We start from the raw sequence: 19,257 nt of genomic DNA on the forward strand, positions 1-19,257 counted from the left end.
AAAGAATGCTGAAATGGAGTCTCATTCCTGTCCCTTACTAGCTGTGTGGCAGATAGGTTTCAATCACTTCATCTGTGAACTGTAAATTAATAACGATAATAAAAAAATAACAACAACCACCACCATACAGGGTCATTGGGGGAATTAAGAAAGAATATATACTATGAACTGAATTTTATCTCCCCTCCTCCCCTCCCTAATGAATATGTTGAAGCCCTAACCCCCAATGTCACTATATCTGGAGACAGGGCCTTTATGGAGGTAATGTTTAAATGTGATCATAAGGGTAAGACTCTGATCTTGATAGGATTAGTCCTTATAGGAAGAGACACCTGAGACCTTGCTCTCTCTCTGCCATATGAGGACAAGTGAGAAGACAGCCATCAGCAAGCTGGGAAGATACCATCCTGCTGGACCTTGATCCTGGACTTCCAGCCTCCAGAACAGAGAAAATAAGTTTCTGCTGCTCACAGCACCGGTCTGCGGCCTGAGCTGAGTAATACAATAAGTTAGGGTATCAAGGGTAGGGTCCATGTTAGATTTGCTCATATTTTTTAAAAGATTTTTTCTATCCATTCATTTGAGAGAGAGCAAGGAAGAGCACAAGAAAGGGGGGAGGTTCAGAGGGAGAGGGAGACACAGACTCCATGGACTCAGGGCTCGATCCCAGGACCCAGAGATCGTGTCTGAACCAGAGGGAGATGTTTAACTGACCGAGTCACCCAGGCATTCCTAGATTTGCTCATTTTGTAATCCCAGGGCATTTTCAGTGCCTATTACATAGTAGGTGCTCAAAAAGTCTTTACTGAATAAACAAATCTATAATTGAATCCAAAATACAAAAGTTAGTCAACAGATAAGCATCTGAATTCTCTTTGAGTAGAACTGGTTTCAGATGCATTCTCTGGCTTGTTTATTAGATTGTATATGGGCAGCATGGACATTCAGTGTAGAGCCAATCCCAGGTTCTTCTTCCCTTTCTATCTGCCCCTTTACGTTTTTCCTCCATTTGACTATGTAGGTGTTCAGAGAATGCAGCTTGGGATCCAGACTGCCTGGGCCCAAGTCCTGGCTCTACCTCTCATGGCCTTAGGCAAGGTGGTTAACTACCCCATGTGCCAATAACAGCATGTGTAAAAATGGAGATAATTATAGTACCTATGAGGAGGTTGCTGGGGGAATTAAACTGATACATGTCATGCATAGAAAACAAATAGTGAGCTCTCATCACTCATACTTATCAATTATTCTTAAACCTACTTTAACCAGAGATCTAATATCTCCTTCCTTTTGTACCCTCAACCTCTATACTGGCTCCTTCCCAGCAACATTTATATATGAACAAATCTCCCGATTTAGAAGATAAAAAATTCTCCCTTGACCCTTTACCTCTCTTTGCCTACAGGCCAGTCCTTTCCCTCTACTTTTATATTTTTTTAAAGATTTATTTATTTGAGAGAGAGAGTAAGACATGTGGATAGGGTGGGGGGGGGGGAAGAAGGGGCAGAGGACAGGGGAGTGGGACAGACTTCCACTCAGCAGGGAGTCCTCTGTGATGCTCCACATGGGGCTCAATCTCCCCACCCTCCCCTCCCAGGAGATCATGACTTGAGCCAAAACCAGGAGCCAGAGGCTTAGTGAACAGAGCCACCCAGGTGCCCCCACAGCCACTTTTCAGACCAGTCACATATGCCACCATCATCATTTTCCCAAGTTGCAACCCTCAGTATATTTCAGTTTCACATCTCAGATCCTTGCCTACACTTCCTCTTCCTGAATATCTTGGAATACAATGGTCATTGATTCTGTTCTTAATTTGCTTTCATTTCAACTTGAATTTAATGATACTGAACACATCCTCCTTCTCTCTTCTGTTGTCTGCCAAACCACATTCTCTGGACCACCTGCTTATCTGACCATTTATCCCTGCATCTCTTGCAGACTTCCTCTTATCACTTGCTCTGGGAGGTCCTCAAGGCTCTGAGTCTACAGTCACTTCTCAGCCAACTGCATCTGCTTCTCTCCTTCTCCTTGCATCTAATCACCACACAGTGTCTGCTGGGTCTCTTATGTGTCTCTCAGATGTAATATGCTAGTCCATTTCCACCATCAATCCTAGCCCAGCCCAGCATCCATCTCTCACTTTTTTTAAAGATTCATTCATTCATTCATTCATTCATTCATTCATGAGAAACATACAGAGAGAGGCAGAGACACAGGCAGAGGGGGAAACAGGCTCCCTGCAGCGAACCCGATGTGGGACTTGATCCAGGGACCCCGGGATCACAACCTGAGCCAAAGGCAGATGCTCAACCACTGAGCCACCCAGGTGCCCCTCTCACTTTTTTGTATAATAGCCCCTTAGATGGCTTTTTCTATTTCTCATCTTGTCCTCTCTCAGTTTCCTTTCAAAAATGCAAAGTGGATCAGTCCTTTGTCTGTTTGAACTCTCTAAGTAACTTGTCAACACCCTTAGGAAATGGTTCTCCTACTCTAATGTGCCAGGAAGGCTGCAGGACCTGCTCACTCACCCTTCTATACTATTCTCTCTTAATCTACACTCCATGGGCTTTGAGTTACTCAGTGTCTGATACTCACTCTTGCCAGGACCTTTAGCATCCTGGACCCTCTTTGTAGAATTTTGCCACCATGTTCTTCAGTCTAGGTGGCGGTCTGTTATTTCTCCTCCAATAGCACCTTTCTCTGACATAAAATTTTGTTTTAAAATCTGTATCTTTGCTCCATGAGAAGAAGAATTATCTATTTCTCCTTTGGCTTTTAACACATAATACACATTTAAATATTTGTTGAACAGGTGAGTGAATAAACCCTCCTCAATTTTCCTTATGCTCATTTTTAATCCTTTGGTTCAAATGCTTTGCTCTGTATGATGGTAAATTTTATGTCTTAACTGGATGGAGCCAAGGATGCCTGAATATTTCATCAAATGTTCTGAATATTTCAGTGAAGATATTTCTGGCTGACATATAGTATATAAACATATATATTTAAAGATTTTATTTTATTCCTGAGAGACTCACAGAGAGACAAAGACATACGCAGAGGGAGAAGCTCCCCCCCTGCAGGGAGCCTGATGCAGAACTCGATTCCAGGATCCTGGGATCATGATCTGAGCAGATGCTCAGTGACTGAGCCACCCAAGTGCCCCAAGTTTAATATTTAAATTAATAGATGAGGTAAAACAGATTGTCCTTCCTAATGTGGGTGGGCCTCATGCAATCGCTGAAGTCCTGAATAGAACAAAAAGACTGACCATCTCTGAATAAAAGGAAATTCTTCCTGCCTTATTGCCTTCTAGCTGGGACATTGGTATTTTCTTGCCTTCAGACTCCAATTGAAGCATCAGTTCTTCCTGTCTTGAGACTGCCAGTCTTGAATTGAAGGTGCACTGTTGTTTCTTATGGTTCTTAGGTCTTTGGGCTCAGACTAGAACTTGCACCATTGGCCCTGCTGGGTCTCCAGCTTGTAGACTCACCCCACAGGTCTCAGGACTTGTCAGCAACCATAATTGTGTGAGCCAATTCCTTATAATAAGCCTCTCTCTTTGTATATCTCTATCTATCTCTGTATCTATCTATCACAATATCTGTCTACCTATACATATATATCTCCTATTGGTTCTGTTTCTCTGAAGAATCCTGACTAATACAATCTGTCAATAATATTTGGAGTTGGAAATATACCAAGAAGTGATCAGATACATAGATAATAAACATAAATTTTTACCACCTGTCACTAGCAGCAATTTTCTAAATATAACTAATTTTGAATTTTGTTTTTCTTTTTTATTCAAAAATTGCCAAAATCCAGAAAGTCATCAGCAAAAAAAAAAAAAAAACAACAAAAATCAAGACAGGTATCAGTAAGCTGCAAACTGAGCAAGACAGTCTTTAGGGAAGTGACATGTAGTAATACTTATACCACCAACTAGTTCATTTGCACGTCGGTTTTTTAAAATTCATATTTCCAAAATAACATTTCAAAGGGTATTTAGGTTCTATAAATAGCTTACAAATTTTAATCTATAATGTAGCTAAAATCTCTGCACCTGACAAAAGAAGTTGCTGAACAGATGAGGGAAGGAGAGGAGAGACTAAGCAAATTCCACATAATTCTAGGCACGTGGTGAGTCTCGTGTATGTTCCATAAATTAATGTCCTGTGTGGCCATGTGGCCATGTGGCATATTCCTAATTCCTGCTTCCACTATTGAATTGTCTGACATGAAAGCTCAGATAAGTTCATCATCAGCAACAAAATTTGAGTACGGCTCTGTGCTAGATTCTTTCCTAACTGTGGAGAAAACATAAAGAATGACAAATGCTCATTCTCAAAATGAGAGTAGGAAAATCAGAGGAATGAAGGAAATGAAGAGTGAATTCAATGGTCGATTCTCTGTTCTTCACTCAACTTGCCTTCATTTCTCTATCATTCACTTCAAGCCAATTCATGGAGTATGGGAATAGAACAGATCCATGCCAATTATTTTTATACGAATGTGCATATACACAAAGTGATCACGGGCTTAACAGCAGTTTACAAGAGACTTGGGGTGTTTGGAGAAATAAAAGTTCAATTGAAACAATTGAAGTGGGGGGAAACCTGGGATGCACAGTCAGTTGAACATCAGTCAGACTCTTGGTTTCAGTTCAGGTGGTGATCTCAGAATCTTGAGATCACAAGCCTGGCTCCATGCTCAGTGCAGAGTCTGCTTAGGACTCTCTCTTCCTCTCCCTCTGCCCCTCCCCTACCCCCAAGCTTGCTCCCTCTCTCAAATAAATAAATCTCCTTAAAAAAAAAAGAAAAGAAACAATCAAGTGGTCAGAGCTGCTAAAGAAGGTAATAGTGCTTAATGTTGTTCCCATTTGCAGAAATAAAGTGCCCTGATTGAAGTAGATAATAATCTTCTAATTGTACACTTTATTATCTATTGCTGAAAGATCTTGGATATTTCACCAGGAGTAAAACAATTAAGACACACTTGGAAACTTTCTTCAAACCTTTGGTCCTCTTTTGATGGGTGAAAACTTGGAAAATGTGTGAAAATTATAGATATCCCTTACTGTTAAGAACTTTCTAGCGACTAAAACAATAGAACAAAGAAATGATACTGACTCAGCTCTCTTGGCCTGCGAGAGCTGAGTAAGTATCATAATCTCATTGGATGTGATCAAGAAGAGAGTGGATGACACCTGTAAAAGAGGATCTAGAAAGAATTATTCTACTGTCTGGAAGTTAAATTAGATGACCTTTAGTTCTCTCCTCAAATTCTGAAACTCCATGGTTTTATTTATTTTTATTTCCCTAAGATTTAATTTTTTTAAAAATTAATCTCTACACCCAATGTGGGGCTCGAACTTACAACCCCAGATCGAGTCACATGCTCTACCAACTAAGCCAGCCGGGTGCCCCTGAAATACCATAATTTTAGGTTTTAGTAAGTTGTGGACTGTTTACTTGTACATTTGTAGAGACTTTAAAAGCACATTATTAAAACTTTTATAGTATGTCCAATCACATCATTACACATGCAAAAAAAAAAAAACCTCAGAAAATTTGCTGAATAAATGTTAACATAATAAAGTACACATTTTGATACCTCACCAAACTAAGGGTGTACAGCATTTCATGAACTCAACATTTTCTTTTAATTCAAATCTTACATGATATAAAGACTTAGAAAAGCATTCATAATCTGAATTATTTTACATAGAAAGATAATCCATGGGCTCTCTAAAGCTACTGAATACTATCCTTTTCATTATATCTCCTATTAATGCCTTTATTATTCTTTTGTTTCTGTTTTGTTTGTTGAAAATATCCTCATTACAAGTAAGAACAATGATAAATTTTGTTAAATATTTGCTTTTGAGTACTTAGGATCTGAGTACTTGCTCTGATGTACTCCAGGGAATTTTCTTATTTATTTTATCTTCCTGTCCATTCATTGTTTCTAATAAAAGGTTAAGACTAAAATAGTTCTCCCTCAGAAATGTACAACAGCATATTTAATTTTGCTTTAGTATCTAAAAGTTAGTGGGTAATCAAAATTAGATGATGTAAACTTTCTGCATATTCTTCTCAATACCATTTTTCTCCAACAACAACTACCTTTCAAATATTTAAAGTTCTGAATCTGAGATCCTGTGAAACAAGTCTTATTTTCATCATTATATTTAATAATACGTTAATAAAGTATCTCAGATATAACCTAAATGTCTGTTGGAATCCCATCAAAAGTGGAGCTAGCTTTCCCTTTAATATATAATTCTCTTTTTCCGATTGGCATCTTTCATCCTTCCTGGCTAGCTACTTGCTTCTGTGACACCTGTGGCCTCTCAATTCCTTTCTTAATGCAGCTGTTTAGGCCTGCCAGAGGAAACTATCAGGAAAGTCCCCCAGTTGACATTCTGTAGGTAGCCCTGAGAAGCAACCAAAAGCTTCTCCTGGGTCCAGCCACATTGAGACTCCAGCAACCCAAGCAGGCTCCCTACCATTTAACCTTCAACTCCTCTATCTACAGCCAATGTTTCTTTTTTCCTCTTTCTCTGAAGTAATGTCAATTACTCTCAAAGTTCTCAAAGCCTTGCTGCTTAGACTCAGTGAATGAAGGCATCATTTGGAAAGATGTAAGACCATACGTATCATGATAAAAGAATGAAACACTGATTTTTTAATGACAAGAAAAGAGTGCCTTATAAAACGTTTCATTGCAATACACAAGCAATGTATTAAGCAATACATTAGCAATGTGCAACACACAAGATATGTTAGCTCCTGAAAGCCTTGAAAAGCCTTTTCCTTCACTGACAGAGAGTGGGTTTTATCAGCTCAGCTGTTGATAGCTTTCCCTTCATTCAGTCTTTGCATGAAAAACATAATTAATACTGCCTTGAATAGTCCAAGCTGAGTTGAGAAACCATCTGTCAGAGATGTCATGTCAATAATTCCTGCCTGGGATGGAACTGGTTGTTAACCAGTTTAACCAGCTTTCTTTCAAACCTGGACTCTCCTTAACCATGGTAAAAATTCATTTTTTCCAAATGGGAAAGTTGGTCCATGTGACGTTTGGATTCTAATGGAATCATTAAAAGATGAAAATCAAGTCTTTCTGTATGTCAAAGACCAGTCCCTCACTCCCACCCTTTCTTTCTTTCTCCCTAGGGGAAAAGAGAAAGAAAGAAAGACCATTTCTGCAAAGAGAATTTCAGAATTAAGGGGAAAAGTCTCTAAATTTATGTTCTCTTTATATTAAGAGAAAAAGTCTCTAGGGAAAAATTCGCTACACTCATCCCAGTTTAATTTACAATTGGGTTGCTAGTGTCTAGAAGCCACTGCCTCTGTGATGGTTTCATACCTCAATGTTAAAAATCAGAATGAGGCAAATTCTAGTGAATAGAAGTCCACACAAACAATTGCTGCTTTTGTTGGTTCCTCTGGTACCAAGTCTAAGAATAGAAAGAAAAAAAAAACCTGGCAACACAACAACATCATCTTTTACAGCCATCTTTCTCTTCAGCATAAACTGAAGCATGTGTTTGATGGAGGGAGGGAAAGAGTGTTTCTTTTATTTCCCCTCAGTAAAGGAGCTTAGTTCCATTAAACAATGTTGGAAAACATATTGGAGATAGTATATTTAAAATTAATTTAAAATGTAAAGTGTTTTTAATGCCTTTTAATATAAACAAGAAATGATTTTATTAAAATGCTTTCAGATATTACAATACAATCATTTATTTATCACTCCAAGTCTGTAGCATGACTATAACTTCCTTTCCAAGTATATCGATTTTTAACTGTATTATGGAAGTGGAAAAAGAACCAAAACAGTCTACCAAAATTCTTCACCAGCCCTCTTAAATAGAACCAGGTCCATTATGTCAATGGAGTCTATTTCAAAACAGTAGGGAAAATTAGTTTTTCAAAAGGATAGGATTAACCAATTAGAAACATTTTTTAAATAACAAAGGACAGGTCATACTTTTCTAAGTTGTGTTTTGCTGAGTCGAAACATGAAATGTCAAATATTGATAAAATATTCAAAGTTAGGTACACCGAAATGTCTGAAATATTGATATAGATTATCAACCTTTTGGAGTCTTTGCAGAACCTAAAAATGTCATTGTTAACATGAGAAACTTGAAAGATCATATTTCTCTGTAGATACAGTGCCCAGATAGAATTGATTTAAAAGTTAAAGCACCTTTAGAAGAAAATTTCAGTGTTGTTGAAGTTAAACATGGAGCAAAAATCATACTTGTTACTTTTCTTCCATGTTTTTTGTTCAGGACTCCTTAGACTTTAAGGTATTTAATCCAACTCAGAATAAATGTTGGTGCAAAAAAATTTAATTTTAACTTTTGGAGCATTTAGCTCTCACAATGATGATCCTTCCAAATGCTATGTTAAATATGTAGCAATAATTATGTATTTTTCCTAGCTTGTGATATAAGGTATCATGCCTCTTGGTATATTATTCTTCGATCAAGATTGCCTGACTTCAAATGAAGAACTCCACTTCAGAGCTCTGCTTAAGTATAAGACTATTACTAGGCTGATTTTCAGTTATGTATCCTGGTATTAATAAATCGTTGTTATTTCCCATGGAATAGAGTGTTTTTGTTACTAGTGCCTGGTTATTAGACATCTACACTTGCATTTGTGATAGTGAAAGGGAAGAGCAATACAAACTGCAAGGCGAAATCCGTAGAAGATCCAAAATCATTGCGGTCAGTAGACAAAGGCATGACAGTGTTGCTGTTAAAAACAGACCCTGGAGTACAGAGTACTTGGATTCAAGTCTAAATATTCAATAGCTGTATGACTTGAGCAGTTACTTAACCTCTTCCGGCTTCAGTTTCATTGTCTTGGTTGTAAAAGGAGGGTTGCTAGAGTTTTAAGTAAAATCTGTGGGTTTGTGTCTGTATGTATCTGTATACATATGTATATATATCTACAATTAAGAGATATAGATCATATTTTATATGCATTACTTTGTATATGGATATATATTAAGATTATATACATCTACTTAAGATGTATAAATGTTACTCATTTAAAACATATACATGGATATATACATATATTCACTTCAGATTTTATGTATGTAATAGAGGCTCATTTTTGGCAGGTGGTGTTCCTTAAATATTAACTATTATATTGGCTTGTCACTTCTATGTCTGAACTGCTAATGAGTTAACAAAATTGATTGATCTGATGATTCTTGCCATGTTTTTTCTTTCAAGTTTCAGTTATAGCAAAATGTCAATTAAGAAATTGAGTAAACAGGGGCAGCCCGGGTGGCTCAGCGATTTAGTGCTGCCTTCAGCCCAGGGCGTGATCCTGGAGACCTGGGATCGAATCCCATGTCAGGCTCCCTGCATGGAGCCTGCTTCTCTCTCTGCCTGTGTCTCTGCCTCTCTCTCTCTCTGTGTGTTCTAATAAATAAATAAAATATTTAAAAAAAAAAAAGAAATTGAGTAAACACATAACAAGAAGTCTTAGAGCAAGGTGCGAGTTCATAGACAGGATAATCACTTCCGGAATACATACGGATGAAGTCTTTGTAGAACTAGAAGAGGGGCTGTTAATGGACTTTTGTTTTAGAGATGATGGATTGATGTTTATTCTGATGAATATCCAGCCTGATGAGGACCCTCCTAGCAACTGCCTCTCACTGCCTAGTACTAAAACAGTAGCTTTCCGAGTTAAGTATAACTTCCAAAACACTAATACCTGAGCTTCATAAGGACAGATTTTGTTTGTGTTGGGTCATTGCTGTATCTGCAGAATTTAGGCAAATGCCTTGCAAATAATGGGTGCACAGTAATTATTTCTTGAATGAAATGAATGGATGGAAAACTTGTTTTTTTCTTTAAAATAGGATTAACATTAAAAGCAAAAACAAACAAACAAAAAGTAGCAGGCTTTCTTACTTCCTGACAGATTTCTGAACCTAGGAACGCTGGTAAGCAGGTAAGCAGGGATGAGGAGCCGTATATGAAGGATGTAAGTGCAAACATGTACATTTAGCAAGTATCCTAGAAGTCAAGGATTTGGTTAAGCATTCACAGGAATGTGTGGTGTGGTGCCACACCTAACTCAGATTCCTGTGCAATGGGTCACATTCATATTACAAATATTTGCTTAGCATCTGACTAACTTTAGTGTCTATACTTCTACTTTTCTCTGGCCAGTGTTTTCAGAAATCCTTTACCTATGACCAAGTTTCATAAAGTGACACTTTAACTTTCTGCAAACATTTGGTTTGCTACTCAGCTTTGACTAGCTAAAATAATCAGTTTGACACGATCCATTCCACAGGTGGGGTTGATTATATTGCATTATTTATAATTTAGCTCACAACCTCAGATAGTGAATTAAAATAACATTCTCAAAATTATTCCCAACAATCATCTAAATACATATTTGTTTTTACTGCCATAGCAAATATTTTTTGAAACCAGAAAGAAGTCCCCTTTCATAGCATAGACAAGCTAATAATTTGAAGTGGAAACAATTCATTTGTACAAACTGTAAGTTTTCCTCATAATTTTCATAACTAAAACTGAGAAAGTGTTAGTCATCCTTGGCTGAGCTATACTCAATTCTACATCTTTTCTAAATATAATAAAACAACAAACAACCTTAAAGTACATTATTATTGATTAGACATGATTTCTTAAAGTGGTTTTTATCATCTCATTTAACTTTGGAGCTTCCAGACAATAATGAGTCACCAAAAAGCTATCATTGATTTATACTGCACATTAGCACATCAGGTTTGGCCCAAGAACTCTGTGGGTCCAGAAGGAAAAAGAAAGACGATTACAAGTGAGCCGTGGCAGAAATACTCTGAAAACACCTATCTGTATTCACGGTAAGCAATTAGGTCTAATGCGAGGATAATGAACATTCAGGTTCATTTTATTCCAAGGAACTGTTTCTGCTCTTGAAGCTCCGTGTAGAAAGAGTCCTTAGGGTTAGAATACTATTGTGGGTGATAAAATTTTGCTTGGCCTTTGGGCATATAAGGTGAACATTTTACAACAAAAGTTTACAACTATAGATAACACAGCATCTGATCAATGTCAACACACTTGGCGTTTAAGGCTAATCCACATTGGAAAAACAATCATCTCCAGGATGAAGATCAAAAATCTTAACACAGTGTCACCTGTCTGAGTTGCTAGAAAAGATTTATTTAAAAATCGATCCATAGGATGTGTTTTCACATTTGTCAGTTTCTTTCCACTTGCGCGCTAGAGGGAGGCACTTTAAGAGTTATTAACTGTCATTCTAGGAATAAAAGACACTGAGTTTCAGCAGTGATTGGTAAATAGGGCAGGGAATTAAAATGAAATTGGATTAAAAAGAAAGTAAAAAAAATCACTGAATTAGAAAATTTCACCAAATCTTGTAGATCATTAATTTCTGATTTGAATAACTTCATTCTTAAACAACAACAACAACAAAAACCTAGTAGTTATCACCCACCCATGCCCAAATAAGTGAATATACTACAGCTTCTGATGTTAAGGTATCATGGTTTTGCTGTTTGGGCTTGTAAGGGATTTTAAATATTGACAAGTACTTTGAGTTATGTTTCGAGTAAAATTTCAAAATGTTGTATTATGCATAGGTTCCAAAGTGTCAGAAAAACCGAAAAGTCGAATAAAACATATTAGAAGAGCTTAGGAAACCGTATAAAAATAAAAGGCTAAAAAAACCACTCCGTTTTAAACGTGTAAAAATAAATCGAATTGGTTCGCGGGACTCGAATGACTTTTTTTTTTTCTTTTAGATAGTTGGTATGTACTGAACCCGTCACAACACCAAGTAGGTCCTGGTACACACTAAGGAATATCCAACCAGGTAAATACATCAGGGTGATGAGGCCCATGAAATTGAGTGGGTAGTGAGAATAGTCCCCGGAGCAAGCGCCGCACGAGCGGAGGCCCAGGCCCCGGCACAGCTCCCACGCGTAGAGGAAGGTCACGTAGACGGGCACCGCTTCCAGGTGCTCCAGCCGCGGCTCCAGTGCAGGTGGAAGTAGAGTTTCTCCACCACGAAGCTGCAGCTGCCCTACAGAAAGGAGGACCAGAGCGACGTGTGGCCGCTGGTCGGCCCGTCTGCCTGCCCAAGAAAGTGAAGAGGATCTCATCCCAAAAGCCGTGCGTTCCGAAGAAGAGAAAGCGGAGCGGGTCCGGCAGCCCCCGAGCGGGGCTCCCCGACGCCCCCGGTGCCTCGGCGGTCGTCGCCGGCCACCTGCGCCCGGAGCGGCGGGGGCGCGCGCGGCCAAGGCTGGGGCCGCTGCTCGGGCGGCCCCGGTGCCGCAGGCGCAGGAAGCGCTTCGGGAGCACTGGGCCGCGGGAGAGCGCCAGCACGTCCTGCAGTCCCGCAGCCCCAGCGCAGCGGCCCCGCACCGCCGCGCCCGGTCCGCCGCGCAGGCCGAGCCGCAGCGCCTGGCCGCCGGGGTCTGCAGCGCCACGCGGGCCGACGGGGAGGCCGGAGAACTGAAGACGAAGGCGCTGGGGCAGCGCGGCCGGCAGGCAGACCTTCTCCGGGGCGAAGCGGGTGAGCGAGTGCAGCAGGCGGCGGCGGGCGAGGAGAACCCCAGCCTGCGGAGGTCCGGGCTGCGAGCGAGGCGTCCCGGGCATCCCGTGCGTCCCGTACTAGCAGAGTCGCTCCAGGTGGGCAGCGCGGCGCCGGCGGCCGGCGCTTCAGCAGTGGACAGCGGCTCCGGGCGGCTGGCGGCAGCCTCGCGCCCCCGCCCGCCCGCCCCTCCGCGCCCGCATCGCTGCGTGCGTGGAGCTGCGGGGCCGCGCCGCCGAGGCCCCCGGGGGAGCGCAGGGAGCTCCGTCCCGGCCGCGGCCCGATGGCAGCCGGAGCCCTAGAGTCTGGGAGACGCGCGGCCGCCCAGCCCGCGGAGACCCCAGCGCAGCCCCCCCCCCCCCGCGCCCTGCCCTCCGGCCCGGGTGGGTGCAGCCGGAGCCCTAGTGTCCGGGAGACGCGCGGCCGCCCAGCCCGCGGAGCCCCCCGCGCAGCGCCCCCCCCCCCCCGCGCCCTGCCCTCCGGCCCGGGTGGGTGCAGCCGGAGCCCTAGTGTCCGGGAGACGCGCGGCAGCCCAGCCCGCGGAGCCCCCCGCGCAGCGCCCCCTCCCCCCGCGCCCTGCCCTCCGGCCCGGGTGGGTGCAGCCGGAGCCCTAGTGTCCGGGAGACGCGCGGCAGCCCAGCCCGCGGAGCACCCCAGCGCAGCGCCCCCCCCCGCGGCCCTGCCCTCCGGCCCGGGTGGGTGCAGCCGGAGCCCTAGTGTCCGGGAGTCGCGCGGCCGCCCAGCTCGCGGAGCCCCCCCGCGCAGCCCCACCCCCGCGCCCTGCCCTCCGGCCCGCGTGGGTGCAGCCGGAGCCCTAGTGTCCGGGAGACGCGCGGCCGCCCAGCCCGCGGAGCCCCCCGCGCAGCCCCCCCCCCCGCGCCCTGCCCTCCGGCCCGGGTGGGTGCAGCCGGAGCCCTAGTGTCCGGGAGACGCGCGGCCGCCCAGCCCGCGGAGCCCCCCCGCGCAGCCCCCCCCCGCCCCGCGCCCTGCCCTCCGGCCCGGGTGGGTGCAGCCGGAGCCCTAGTGTCCGGGAGACGCGCGGCCGCCCAGCCCGCGGAGCCCCCCGCGCAGCCCCCCCCCCCCGCGCCCTGCCCTCCGGCCCGGGTGGGTGCAGCCGGAGCCCTAGTGTCCGGGAGACGCGCGGCCGCCCAGCCCGCGGAGCCCCCCGCGCAGCGCCCCCCCCCCCCGCGCCCTGCCCTCCGGCCCGGGTGGGTGCAGCCGGAGCCCTAGTGTCCGGGAGACGCGCGGCCGCCCAGCCCGCGGAGCCCCCCGCGCAGCGCCCCCCCCCCCGCGCCCTGCCCTCCGGCCCGGGTGGGTGCAGCCGGAGCCCTAGTGTCCGGGAGACGCGCGGCCGCCCAGCCCGCGGAGCCCCCCGCGCAGCGCCCCCCCCCCGCGCCCTGCCCTCCGGCCCGGGTGGGTGCAGCCGGAGCCCTAGTGTCCGGGAGACGCGCGGCCGCCCAGCCCGCGGAGCCCCCCGCGCAGCCCCCCCCCCCGCGCCCTGCCCTCCGGCCCGCGTGGGTGCAGCCGGAGCCCTAGTGTCCGGGAGACGCGCGGCCGCCCAGCCCGCGGAGCCCCCCGCGCAGCGCCCCCCTCCCCCCGCGCCCTGCCCTCCGGCCCGGTGGGTGCAGCCGGAGCCCTAGTGTCCGGGAGACGCGCGGCCCGCCCAGCCCGCGGAGCCCCCCGCGCAGCGCCCCCCCCCCCGCGCCCTGCCCTCCGGCCCGCGTGGGTGCAGCCGGAGCCCTAGTGTCCGGGAAACGCGCGGCCGCCCAGCCCGCGGAGCCCCCCGCGCAGCGCCCCCTCCCCCCGCGCCCTGCCCTCCGGCCCGGTGGGTGCAGCCGGAGCCCTAGTGTCCGGGAGACGCGCGGCCGCCCAGCCCGCGGAGCCCCCCGCGCAGCGCCCCCCTCCCCCCGTGCCCTGCCCTCCGGCCCGGTGGGTGCAGCCGGAGCCCTAGTGTCCGGGAGACGCGCGGCCGCCCAGCCCGCGGAGCACCCCCGCGCAGCACCCCCCCCCCCGCGCCCTGCCCTCCGGCCCGGGTGGGTGCAGCCGGAGCCCTAGTGTCCGGGAGACGCGCGGCCGCCCAGCCCGCGGAGCCCCCCGCGCAGCCCCCCCCCCCCCGCGCCCTGCCCTCCGGCCCGGGTGGGTGCAGCCGGAGCCCTAGTGTCCGGGAGACGCGCGGCCGCCCAGCTCGCGGAGCCCCCCGCGCAGCACCCCCCCCCCCCCGCGCCCTGCCCTCCGGCCCGGGTGGGTGCAGCCGGCCGCGCCCGCGCTCCCTCCGCGCGGCCCACGGAGGAGTGGAGGCGAGGACCGCTGCGAACCCCGTCGCCGCCGCCGCCCCGCCCCGCCGCCTCTGCCGCCCGCTCCTGAAGCGGAAAGCGAGCAGTGACGCCCTTCCCGGCCTCCCGGTGCTCCCCTCCGGCTCGCCCTCTCCCGCCTTCGCCGGGCCCCCCTCCCGCTCCGCCCTCCGCGCAGAGGCCCGCGGGGTCCCGGCGAGGAAGCCCGGCCGCGCCTCTCCGCCCTCCTCCTGGGACGGCGTCGGCGGGGGAGGCAGGAGCGGAGAAACCCCCACCAGGGGTGACCCGAGCTGCGCCGGCTGCGCGGGGGCCCGGCACTCCCGGGAGCGCGGAACCAGGGCCGGGCCCGCTGGCGAGGCGGAGGGCCTCGCGCCACACGCCAGAGGCCGGGCCGGGCCCAGGCTGCGGTGCTGTGTATTTAATGTTCTGATTCAAAGCCGGCCGTGTCCCAGGCACGAAGAATAAACACGAGACTCCGTGCCGCACCCCAGCATCCGAAATGTCCCCTGGTTCACTTTTTCACTCTCTCTCCCCGACAAGCCTGTTTTCCTAGGTTAGTCTGCCAGGGGCCAAGACAGAGATTCAAAGCTCCCCACCCCCCACCTCCCACCCCCGAATTATGAAATGATCTGAGGCCAGTTCGGTTGGACGTTGCTCTGGCTGCCGCGGAGGCTCTTGTCAGGAATAGCACCCTTGAGGGATCCCTGGGTGGCTCAGCGGTTTGGCGCCTGCCTTCAGCCCAGGGCATGATCCTGGGGTCCCGGGATCGAGTCCTGCGTCGGGCTCCCTGCATGGAGCCTGCTTCTCCTCTGTCTGTGTCTCTGCCTCTTACACCCCAGTGCTGCTTTTTCTCCTTGCAGAACTAGATCATCCCAGAGATGAAGACTGAGAGTGAGATTTTTTAATTAATTAATTAATCTATTTAAGGTAGAATGAGAGAATCTAGAACTTTGGTGTGTTGGGGGCTGTGCTTTTTTTTAAAAGATTTTATTTATTCATGAGAGACAGACAGAGGGGCAGAGACACAGGCAGAGGGAGAAGCAGGCTCCATGCAGGGAGCCTGACGTGGGACTCGATCCCAGGTCTCCAGGATCAGGCCCTGGGCTGAAGGCGGCACTAAACTGCTGAGCCACCGGAGCTGCCCTATTATAAACTTTCTTAAAGATGCAAGGAAAACCTTGAAAGGTCTAATTTGAAAGTTCAGACTAGTTCATCTCAGGGAATGTAGGAAAATCTTTTGGATTAAACACAAAAATTGGTATCTTCTATTTCTGTATTTTTAGCCTCCACACTTAACAAAATTTCAATTTTGTGTACCATACATGTCTTATGAATTATATTGGTATAATAAGACATGTATAAAATTTATGCATGTATAGTACATGCATGTTCTAAACACGCTAATTTTTTAAAATTAGGGAATGTATAATAAAAAGCTTGTGTCTCACCACTGTTGTCAATGTATTGCTCTGCTAAGTGGGGAGTGGGTTAGATTACTAAAAATCTCAATGTTCTAGGTCCTTTTTTTGAATCTGTTTCTCATTTATTCCGGGAGAAGTAATGCAAAATAGAAATTAACAGTTATAAGTCCATAGCAGAAAAAGCAGCTATTACCTGTTATTCTATATTTCTTTTTATATTTTTGTTGTGGCCTCGCCTTAGTTATGCCACTTCAAAATGTATGAAACACTAACTTTTTTAAAAAGTAGACCAAAAGGATAAAAGGAAAGTTTTTAAAAAGGCATGAAACAAGGGGCAAGGAAACTATTCATTATATAACTTGCTATTATTAATTATATACACTCATTGCCTCATTTTAAAAAAAGTGAATATCTTCTACCATTCTGAAAAGCTAGCCCACCAATGATACCAATCTTTGTTTTTGCTTTATCTTCACATTGTTCTTTTGTTTTAAACACTTCATTGCTGGTTTCCAAATGGAAAACTGCAGCATGGCTTTGCTGATCCATGATGATTTTATAATTTACAATGGTTGCATCAGAATCTCCATGATCATAAAAATGCTTAAAAGCATTTCTGTGTTGGTCTTGACTACTACAAACATTAGGTTGCAAAGATCCACCTGTTAAAGCAGCAACTTGCTGGGAGTTGGTGGGCATAAGGGTGAGGGGAATTTAAAAATAGGAAACAGGAATCTGCAATAAAATAACATGAGTTGAGACTCCCTAGGTTAGAAAGTAGCCATTCAAAGGATGTTTTGAAGCATTGTTCTTTTTTTTTTTTTTTTAGTTTTTTTTTTTTTTTTTTTTAGCTTTTTTTTGAAGCATTGTTCTTCCATGGAAAAGACAGTCTTCTTTGTCCTCAGAAGCTGTGAAGCTGTCTCAGTAACCACTTGTAGAGATGTAACAATTCTGGACTGGCCAGGTTGAGCTGTGTAGCTAGTGTGACCAGGGAGAGATCTGCTAATTAGGAGAAGGGTCCTCTGGAGGATTATGATAATCTTCAGTGAGTTGTTGTCTAGTGAATATGGGGTCATGGTTGTAGTCTTTTAGATGTGCGGAATGCCTGAGACCTTTCATTGCACACCAGAAGAACAAAGGAAAGTGAGGGGAAAGTACAGCATTTAGAAGAAAGCTTAAGGGAATTTCACTAGGGTAAAGCAAGAATGTAATGACAGAAGAAAACAGTAAAAGGCAGCAGCCACATTAACACTAGATATAAAAACCTTTCTTATTATAGATCAAATTATACCCATACACCCCCCTCCTATATACTATAATCATCAAACTAAGAACACCCGCTCCAAGAAGGCTTGCAATTGCTGAATGCTAGCTCCCTAAAAATACTACCAAAACAGCCTGTTGCTAAGGCAAAACTGAGTTTGTTGCTTACCATGGTAAGTAAGCTTTCTTCCTTAACAAAGTTTTAATAGCATCTTGGAGCAGGAAGGACAATGTTGGACTATTTAAGTGGTTTTTGGGTTTGAGTTTAAAATGGGTCTTTCAATACAAGGGCTTGATTAGAATTAGCTAATGATTATGATAAACTAGTTTTGGATTGGTGGACATAAGATGAGTGTCTTGAGGTGAGTGTTTCAAAAAGCATTGAGAATCGATAAACATTTATCTCTCTGCTCCAGAGCTTCCTAAAATAAAAAAGTTGTGTTGATGAAGACAATAGAAGTCATGTTAATGAAGACAGCCAAACAATAATGTCATGGCCACGTAGACAATAAGCTTTAGAGATGTCTGATCTTGGATTCACACAATCGGATAGTGAGGACCAGTTTGGAATCTGAGGAGAATAATTTGAGTAAGGACAGGTAAAGGTAACAAAGAAGCAAGGCTGACATTGAGTTTAGCTAAAATGATGCTCATCCTTAGTGTGTGTGGAGGGCAGGGGAAGGGAGAGAGAGATTGATTGACAGTTCCATAAAAACAGCCGTGTAAAATATTTGTCTGCATATGTCTACAGTTTCATTTACTTTACCTATACTCTTTCTTTTTTCTTTTTAAAAAAAATTTATTTATTTATTTATTTGACAGAGATAAAAATAAAAGAGAGAGAGAGACTGAGAGCACAAGCAGGGGTGGGGGTGGTGGGTAGCAGGAGAGAGAGAAGCAGGATCTGCATGGAGCAGGGAGCCTGATGTGGAGCTCCATCCCAGGGTCCCTGAGCCAGAGGCAGACACTTAACTAACTGAGCCGAGGCACTCTAAGGAACAGACTTTGAATAAATTCTTTAAATTCACAACACTTAAAGAAAAGCCAAAAGAGCACCAAGCTGTTTTGGAAAATCTTGCTTAAAATTTTCACTTTGAGCAATATTCAAATCAGAAACACTCCCTTTGTGTAATTTTGGCCTGCCTGCCAGTGACTCACCTTCAGTGCGTAAGGAGAGGATTTCCCCTCCCTAGTTAATTCCATTATGTTTTCAGAGGAAGGAGTTTATTTTGAATAAAACTACTTGGGTACATTGGTTGAGGTTTATGGGTGAGAGGTCATCACTGTCAATGGATACTACTTAATGCGCACCTACGTGTCAGCTGTGCACTTCACATAGATTATCAGTAATTCCTACAACTGTTCTCTTATTTTTTTGAACAGATATTGAAACTGGGGCTCAGAAAAGTTACTTGCTCAAGGTCTTAGCTAATAAGTCCAATGCCAACAATGAAGTCATTTCCACTTGACATCACAGCTCATTTGCCACACACTGTGTTGTCTCTTATGTTCTTGTATTAAAGCCACCTTGAATGAGTTGAAGTTGCAGATTTAATAAAAAAGATCATTCTGTTTATAGTTCTAATGGGCTTTCCTTTAAGAATCCCTAACCCCTCCCCAGCTACTCCATCCCTTTGGCTATCATTTTAATCATTAACCTATGCAATC

General features: G+C 45.5%; 1 pseudogene; it reads right to left on the reverse strand.

Annotated features, from left to right (window-relative positions):
• Nucleotides 1-10,335: 10,335 nt before the first annotated feature.
• On the reverse strand, nucleotides 10,336-18,792 carry LOC125752118 (collagen alpha-1(I) chain-like; annotated as a pseudogene).
• Nucleotides 18,793-19,257: the final 465 nt, after the last annotated feature.

The sequence above is a fragment of the Canis lupus genome (genome assembly GCF_003254725.2).
Source record: "Canis lupus dingo isolate Sandy chromosome 14 unlocalized genomic scaffold, ASM325472v2 SANDYCHR14.02, whole genome shotgun sequence".
Lineage (NCBI taxonomy): Eukaryota > Metazoa > Chordata > Mammalia > Carnivora > Canidae > Canis > Canis lupus.